Source organism: Gopherus evgoodei, chromosome 1 (genome assembly GCF_007399415.2).
Source record: "Gopherus evgoodei ecotype Sinaloan lineage chromosome 1, rGopEvg1_v1.p, whole genome shotgun sequence".
Taxonomy (NCBI): Eukaryota; Metazoa; Chordata; order Testudines; family Testudinidae; genus Gopherus; species Gopherus evgoodei.
The window spans coordinates 249,745,931-249,755,468 of record NC_044322.1 but is presented as its reverse complement, the minus strand read 5'-3'; positions in this window follow the sequence as shown (position 1 = coordinate 249,755,468).

The following is a 9,538-nucleotide window of genomic DNA, read 5'->3' as shown; positions in this document are numbered from 1 at the left end:
GTCTCAGCAGAATAAAAAAACAATCAGGTTCTTAAACAAGAAAAGCTTTTTAATTAAAGAAAAAAAAACAGTAAAAATTCTTTGTAAATTTAAGATGGAATATGTTACAGGGTCTTTCAGCTATAGACACTGGCAATACCCTCCCAGCCTAAGTATTCAAGTACAAATTAAAATCCTTCCAGCCAAATACAGATTTGAACTCCTTCCAGCCAAATACACATTTGCAAATAAAGAAAACAAACATAACCTAACTCACCTTATCTACCTAGTACTTACTATTCTGGACACATAAGAGCCTGTATCAGAGAGATTGGAGAGAAACCTGGTTGCACGCCTGGTCCCTCTGAGCCCCCAGAGTGAACAACAACCAAACACTAACAGCACACACACAAACTTCCCTCCCTCAAGACTTGAAAGTATCCTGTCCCCTGATTGGTCCTCTGGTCAGGTGACAGCTGGCTCACTGATCTTGTTAACCCTTTCCAGGCAAAAGAGATATGAAGTACTGTTCTATTAATTCTTACTTATCTGTTTATGACACGCCTCCCAAATCGCTGACAGGCTGGAACCATACTGGCAGTGATTTCTCCCAGAACTTTAGAATAAACAGATCAATAAACACATGCACCCTTACATATGCTACTAATTATGTACAATTACAAGATTCTCCACATTGTAACCAGTTGATTCTGGGAAACTGACAGGAGAGTGCATCAACTCCTTGATCTGTTGCCGCTGCAGACGTTTCCGGGTTGTGGAGAGAGTCACCTCTCCCACGCCACTGTTACTTTTCCCTTTATCGTAGACACTGTGAGGCCACTCAGCATCATCTCCTCCCTGGGCTGTAAACTGACAAACCTTTAAGTCTCTGGAATAAAAGGGCTTGAGAGAATTAATGTGGTACACTCTGGGCTTTAGGGAGGAATTGGGAAATGCTATGAGGTAGTTAACAGCTCCCAGATGCTCTTGGATTGTGAATGGCCCTTCCCATGATGCTTCCATCTTATGGACCTGTTGCGCCTTCAAGACCATAACCTGGGCTCCTACCTTGAAGGAACGCTCTCTGGTATGTCCATCATACCAGGCCTTTTGCTCTTTTTGAGCATCCTTTAGGTTTTCTTTAGCGAGGGCTAAAGAGTGTCGGAGGGTGTTTTGCAGGTTGCTTACAAAGTCCAAAATGTTAGTTCCTAGAGAGGGTGTAAATCCCTCCCAATGCTGCTTCACCAACTGTAATGGCCCTTTAACCTTGTGGCCATACACAAGCTCAAATGGTGAAAACCCTAAACTGGGATGTGGTACAGCCCCGTAGGCAAAGAGCAACTGCTGCGACACTAGGTCCCAGTCATTGGAGTGTTCATTGACGAAATTACGTATCATGCCCCCCAAAGTTCCATTAAACTTTTCCACTAGGCCATTGGTTTGATGGTGGTACGGGGTGGCAACCAAGTGATTCACCCCATGAGTTTCCCACAGATCTTTCATGGTCCCTGCCAGGAAATTTGTCCCTGAATCCGTAAGGATATCGGAGGGCCAACCTACCCTGGCAAAAATGTCTGTTAGGGCCTGGCACAAAGTTTTAGCCCTGGTGTTGCCTAGAGCTACTGCTTCCGGCTATCGAGTAGCAAAGTCCACGAAAGTCAGTATGTGCTGCTTTCCTCTGGGGGTCTTTTTTGGGAAAGGACCCAGAATAAAGAAGGGGAGGGATAGCTCAGTGGTTTGAGCATTGGCCTGCTAAACCCAGGGTTGTGGGTTCAATCCTTGAGAGGGCCACTTGGGGATCTGGGGCAAAACTCAGTACTTGGTCCTGCTACTGAAGGCAGAGGACTGGACTGGACTCAATGACCTTTCAAGGTCCCTTCCAGTCCTAGGAGATAGGATATCTCCATTATAAAAGAATATCCACAGCTACTCACTGAAATGGGACCTCTATTATGGGGAGAGGCTGGAGAAGGGCCTTGACCTGGTCTTGGGGCTTTCCCACTCTTTGGCACACCTCACAAGACCAGACATACTTGGCAACATCCTTGCCCATCCCCTCCCCGTGGAAGGACTTCCCCAACCTGTCTTTGATTCTGTTCACCCCAGCATGGCCACTGGGATGATCATGGGCTAAGCTTAAGAGCTTCCCCCGGTACTTAGTTGGAACCACCAACTGTTTTTGTGGATGCCAGTCTTCCCAGTGTCCACCAGAAAGAGTCTCCTTATATAAAAGCCCTCGTTCTATAACAAACCGGGATGGGTTAGAAGAGCTGAGAGGCGGTGGGGTGCTCCGTGCTGCTGCCCAAGCTTTCTGAAGGCTGTCATCTGCTTCCTGCTCAGTCTGGAACTGTTTTCTGGAGGCTGTAGACACCAGTTCTCTCTTAGATTGTGGATTTGGGCTTGGTCCTTCAGGAAGCGATGTAGGTGATGGGGTTGTTTTTGTGGCTGGTGAACTGCTCTCCGCTGGTGCACCAGGTGGTATTTCAGGCTCTGGCTGAGCCTCTTGGGTATGGTTGTTTGCTGCTTCTGCCAGTTCAGGCTCGCTGGTGCCCTCTGGCGTTGGGGTTGAAGATGCGTTTGCAAGCGCTGGCGTCAGTGCTGGCAATGGTTCTGGTGCTGGTTGTGTTTCCAGGTCCGGGTCTGGGACTGGAAGTACTGTGGCTGTTGCAGTCATTGGCAGGGGATCCGGGTCCACTACCTCTGTCTGGGTCTCTGGTAACACAGACAGGGCCCCTGTGGACGGCTCAGGAACAGGGATGGGTCTGGAAGCTTGCCTGGCTTGGCTGCGTGTAACCATTCCCACCCTCTTGGCCCACTTTACCTGGTTGGCCAAGTCTTCCCCCAGTAGCATGGGGATGTGATAATTGTCGTAGACTGCAAAAGTCCACATTCTTGACCAGCCTTTGTATTGGACAGGCAGTTTAGCTGTAGGCAAGTCTACAGCTTGTGACATGAAGGGGTAAATTGTCACTTGGGCCTTTGGGTTGATGAATTTGGGGTCCACTAAGGATTGGTGGATAGCTGACACTTGTGCCCCCGTGTCTCTCCACGTGATAACCTTCTTTCCACCCACTCTCAAAATTTCCTTTCGCTCCAAGGGTATTTGAGAGGCATCTGGGCCTGGGGATCTTTGGAGTGATGGAGATATAATGAACTGCACTTGGTTGGGGTTCTTGGGGCAGTTGGCCTTTATATGTCCCAGGTCATTACACTTGAAGCATCGCCCAGCTGACTGGTCACTGGGCCGAGGTGGGTTACTGGAGATTGGCGAGGTGAGAGAATAGGGAGTCGGCAGCTTTCCTGGTGTTGCAGGTGGGGTCTTGGGTTGCCCTCGGTGATAGGGTTTATTGTCGGTGTGCCCCCTGTGGTATTTGCTCCCCTTGATAGTAGCTCTTTTCTTTTCTGCCACTTCCACCCATCTGGCTCCAATCTCCCCCGCCTCAGTTACAGTTTTGGGCTTTCCATCTAGGATGTACCTTTCTATTTCCTCAGGAACACCCTCTAAGAACTGCTACAATTGTATTAGGAGGTGCATGTCGTCCAGAGATTTAACATTGGCTCCTGATATCCAGGCATTATAATTCTTTCCAATGTGGTAGGCGTGTCGGGTGAGTGACACATCTGGTTTCCACCTTAGGGCTCTGAACCTCCGACGGGCATGCTCAGGTGTTAGCCCCATTCTGATTCTGGCCTTGGTTTGAAAAAGTTTATAATCGTTCATGTTCTCCTTAGGCATTTCAGCCGCCACCTCTGCTAGGGGTCCACTGAGCAGTGGCCTCAGCTCTATCATGTACTGGTCTTCAGAGATGTCCTTTCAAAATTTTCTAGGAAGGCCTCAGTGTCATCACCTGCCTTGTAGTTGGGAAATTTCCTGGCATGTGGAACAACAACTGGCGAAGGGTTGTTAGGGTTGGCTGTGTTATTCAGCTTAGCCTGTGCTAATTCCAGTTCATGCTTTCTCTCTTTTTGCCTCTCTTCCCTCTCTCTTTTATCTCCAGCCCTCTCCTGTGGGCAGCCTCTCTTTCTCTCAGCTCCATCTCTTTTTGTTTTATTTCTAGTTCTTGTAGTTTCTTTTCCATGTCTCGCCTGTGGTCTGCGTCTTTGGTTTGTGCCTCTGCCTCCAGTTTTGCCCGTTCCTGTTTCAGGGTGTCCTTGGTAGTCATGGTTTCTGCTTTCCTGTGTTGGGGCGCCCTCTGGTGTTTACTGCTTGAAATGCTGCTTTTCTGTTGCCTTCTTCAGGTTGCTTAGCAACAGAGTCTTTCTTTTAACTCCTACCTAGCTATTCCCGACAGAGTTAGAAAGAAAAAAAACCATTCATTTGCAAATCTGTTTTGCTGGTGTATGGTTACTCACAGCTGTAGTCCCTTTTTTTAACAAAGATCCTTGTTAAACCCTAATGCTTTTGCCTTCAGAGTACCAGAAGGGAGAGACCAAAAAAAACTTGCAGCCCTTTGCTTTTAAAAACAATCTCCTCTAGCCTGCTTTACACACAGCTTGCAGGGAAAGAGAAAGAAAAAATCCTACTGGCTTTTGCTCCTAAACCCAAACCTCTCAGTCTGCCTGCAGATAGCTAGGAGGTAGAATGCAAAAGCCAGTGAGGTTTTTTTTCTCTATCTTATCTATCTATCCCACACTCTGCACACCTTGTCATGGTATAATTCCCCACTCTGAACCTTAGCGTCCAAAAGATGTGGTACCAGCATGAATTCCTCTAAGCTCAATTACCAGCTTAGTACTTGTAGCGCTGCCACTAACCAGGAATTCCAGTGCCTGGTACACTCCGTTCCCCCCAAAAAACCTTGCCCGGGGACCCCCAAGACCCAGACCCTTATCACAAGGAAAGTAAACCCTTTCCCTCACCGTTGCCTCTCCCAGGCTTCCCCTCCCTGGGTTACCCTGGAAGATCACTGTGATTCAAACTTCTTGAATCTTAAACAGAGAGGAAAATGCACCTTCCCCCCTCCTTCTCTCTTCCCCCTCCCAGACTCTCCCTGAGAGAGAAAGTAATCCTAACACAGAGAGAAATTAGCCTCTCTCTCTCCCCCTTCCCTCCTTTCTCCCCACCAATTCCCTGGTGAATCCAGACCCAGTCCCCTGGGGTCTCACCAGAATAAAAACAACAATCAGGTTCTTAAACAAGAAAAGCTTTTAATTAAAGAAAGAAAAAACAGTAAAAATTATCTTTGTAAATTTAAGATGGAATAGGTACAGGGTCTTTCAGCTATAGACACTGGGAATACCCTCCCAGCCTAAGTATTCAAGTACAAATTAAAATCCTTCCAGCCAAATACACATTTGAACTCCTTCCAACCAAATACACATTTGCAAATAAAGAAAACAAACATAACCTAACTCGCCTTATCTACCTAGTACTTACTATTCTGGACTTATAAGAGCCTGTATCGGAGAGATTGGAGAGAAACCTGGTTCCACGTCTGGTCCCTCTGAGCCCCCAGAGTGAACAACAACCAAACACTAACAGCACACACAAAAACTTCCCTCCCTCAAGATTTGAAAGTATCCTGTCCCCTGATTGGTCCTCTGGTCAGGTGACAGCAGGCTCACTGATCTTGTTAACCCTTTTCAGGCAAAAGAGATATGAAGTACTGTTCTATTAACTCTTACTTATCTGTTTATGACATACCCCAAGCAGAGTGCCCCCTCCCGCCTCAAACTGGAGAAGTGTCTGACTCCATGGAGTCTGCTCGACACATGGCTGTTGCTACTGATTTTACATAGATGGCACTCAGGTACCATGGTGAAGGGTGGCTGCATAAATCTGTAAGGTAGAAAACCCAGAAGGCAAAGAAAAGCCTCACAATGTGTCATCTTTAAACAAACAACACAAACCCTTGTGATTTTTAAGCCAATCCTGTAATTTTGGGGGGCCTAACTGTGATGTTTTGAGGATCACCCAGACCAGGAAGCTGTTCTGAAACTGCCTGCCTGTAATCTTGAGGGTTTTTATGCTGTGCTGCTTTGGTTCCGTTCCCTGATGCCAGTAGCCTGCCTACAAGCACAATGTCTCACTTTGGCTTCCACCAGCACTGTTACTCCAAAGGGTGACACCAACTACCTTTCTATTCTTAAGCTCCCCAAATCCATGCTCCTTGAGTTCTTAGGCTGAGCATCTGGTACTTATCTCCCTCTTGTTCGTCAGCCCCAGAGGTGTGAAACCTGGCCCCTCACCCCCACTTATCGGTTCACTTTGGCACACATACTCAACACAGTTTGCACAACAGAGACCTGCTTGGGATGAAAATAAATGTAATACAAAAATCACAGATTCAAAGATGAAATAGTAAGGGAGAGCACACGTATACAAGTTATACAGCAAATAAACAAAAGTGCAACCTCAGGCTTTACACTTCCATATTAGATAAAAATCCCTTTTTTCCCGACCGCCCCCAACTAACTAATGGTCCATCATAGTCTTTTCCTGGGCTGCATCATCAATAGGTACTTGTTGCTTTTGTGTAAACTGGCTTGGAAGGTATTCCTCCCTACTGTGATGTGTAGTTAAAATTTTACAGATTGAGCATAGTTTTCTATATACATAGAACTGGAAGGAAGCTGGAGAGGTCGTCCAGTCCAGTCTCCTGCACTCATGGCAGGACTAAGTATTGTCCAGACTAGACATAGATTCATAACCACAGTCCACATACATATCTCATGATGACTTCAATTCAGAAGATTACAAGCTTTCATAAAAGAACTTGATATAGGCAGGGCCGGCGCTACCATTTAGGCAGCCTAGGCAATCGCCTAGGGCGCCAGAATAAATGGTGGGCGCCGTTTTGCCAGAGGGGGCGGCAGGCGGCTCCGGTGGAGCTGCCGCAGTGGTGCAGGTGGAGGGTCCGGTGCTCTGCAGTTCCAGTGGAGCTGCCGCAGTGGTGCTTGCGGACGGTCGGCTCCTCACGCGGCTCCGCTCAACCGCCCAGAGGCACCACTGCGGCAGGTCCACCGGAGCCGCGGGACCAGCACGCGGGGCAGCGAAATTGCCGTCCGCCTAGGGCGCTCAACCCCCTAGCGCCGGTCCTGGATATAGGTTTATCGTACAGTAGGAATGTAAATGGTGGATTCTCTGTGACTAAGTCTTTAAACCATGATTTGAGGACTTCAGTAACTCAGCCGGACATTAGGGATCTATTATGGGGAGGAGGTTCTGTGGCCTGCAATGTGCAGGAGGTCAGACTAGATGAGCATATTGGTCCCTTCTGACCTTAAAGTCTAGGGAGTCTATAATCCAGTATGCAATTGGGTGGGCTAACTGCTCATTGTCTGTTCTCCCCTTGGGGTATCTGGACCCTGATTGTCATGCTGAGTCATGATTTTTTTGTCCAGTTAGGGTTGGTCATGCCACTACCCAAGTGAAAGGTGCCCTGGGATTTAAGGAGTACAGGTGCTCAAGAACTCTATAGAACTCTTCTGAAAGCTGGCACCAACAGCAGTGATCCTTAGCCAATGCACAGCATGGTACTAATTTGGATTTAAAGGGAAGAACACCTCCTGGGGCATCAACAACATAATTTCCTGTATTACTTAGAATGAAAGAACATCTGAGCGCTGGCTTGGCCTGACCCTGCCCAGTTTTAGATCTAAAAGGTTACGGAGCAAGGGCAACTGACTGCAGCCACTCTTAACAAGGGCTGGAAAAAAATCCATTCAGCAGGGTGACTAGGAGTGGTTTTTTTTAATGAAAGCTAGCCCTCATGGCTGTGAAGGTAACTTCAAATGCACATCGGCAGCCAGAATGCTGCAGTGCTGCTGCTTCTCAAAGCTACCCTAAGATGAAGCAAAATGAAAACCGACCAGAGTCTTGACAGTCTTCAGTGCTGGTTTCTTCCCCATATCCATCCACACCCAGTTTCCTCTGGCAGCAATGTAACTGACAAACATCAGGACATGCAGTGGTGTTGTAGCCATGTTGGGCCCAGGATATTAGAGACAAAGGTGGGTGAGGTAATATCTTTTATTGGACTGATTTCTGTTGGTGAGACTGACCAGCTTTCCTGCTTACACAGAGATTTTTGGGTCTGGGAAACACTCAGGGTGTCACAGCTAAATACAAGTTGGGACAGCTTATTTAGAATAAGTAGTTAACACATTTCAAGAGACCATTCACAGTGAAGTGGCCAGTAAACATCTCTCCAATCATAGGGGGGAAAGGAGAGAGAGAAAAAAAAACCCGGGGGGGAGGGATTTAGTGGGTTATAGATTGTTGTAGTAAGCCATAAATCAAGTGCCTCTCTCCAGTCCATTATTTTAGTGTCAAGCAAAGTTATGAATTTAAGTTCCAATTCATTGTTTGAAAGTGTGCAGGTTTCCTTTGAGGACGAGGACTGACAGGTCATATATAGAGTGTTTGCTTTGTGAAGTGTTCACGCACAGGTGATAGGGTGTTTTTGTCTTATATCATTTTTCTGTGATAGTTCATTTGTACCACGGTTTCACACACATAGTTATTGGGGCATTTAGTGCCCTGGATGAGGTACATAATGTATGTAGGACCCATGGAACTTGAAAGGTGTGTTGTGTGTGGTGTTGATCTTTGTAGCAGTGGAGATAAGTCTGCAGGTTTTGCATCTGTTGTTCTGGCAGGGTCTAGTGTCACTTTCAATTGGTGTGTCCTGCTCTGTGGGGAGCTGTCTTCTGATGATGAGATTGGGGGCTGTTTGACTGGAGAGGTGTTAACTGCTTGCTTCACTTTGCCTCTCTAAGCATCAGGACAGTTTAGCTGCTACTTGTGAAAGTTCTGAGCAACAGCAGAGAGAGGCACTGGGGAGGGGGATTCAAATGGAGGCTCCAGAAAGCCTGGGATAGTGGAAACTGCCCCCTTGAAACAGGCAAAAGGCTGAGGGATGAGAATGCAGGCTGCTCCCGAAATCATAGCTGCCAGGAGGCCTTAGGGTGGGAGAGGCAGAACAGAGAAATTGGCCTTGTCCTTTCTAGCAGCCACAGCATACAGGGGCTTCAAATTTATCCAACACATAGCTGGAGGCTGATGGGAAAGATGGAGCCCTGAGCAGGGTCCACAAGGCCCTGTACCCTTCCCCATTCTTCTAAGATGTTCTAACTTACATATCGGTGCCTAAAGCCGCTTGGGGCTATTCCAGCAGCCAAGAACAGCAGACCTCAGTTGTGGCCTGGCCATGCCCCCTTCTCCTTGGCCATGACCCCATGCTGGGGCTGTCAGGTGCTTTGCAATACAGCCATTATGCCACCTGTCTAGGAATATTCCCTGGCTAACTTATTCTGCTAGAGAACTGTAGAGGGACTATAGAGTAATGGCATAGAAGATCCCATGGCAACAGCCAGAGGGTATCTGTAACAGGATGGCTAATCCCATAAACTGGAAAGCCTGGGGCTAAACCTGCCCTGATTACAGGATGAGTCACACCTGGGTTGAATCAGGTGCTCCTAGGATAAAAAGAGCAGGAAGGTCTAGTGGTAGTGGTAAGCATAGGAAACTGTAGCTGCTAAGAAGATGCCTGCAGGGTCTTGAGTCAGTAGGAGAGGAAAAGCTGAAGAAGCATGAGAAAGCTCTGGGAGATGCCCT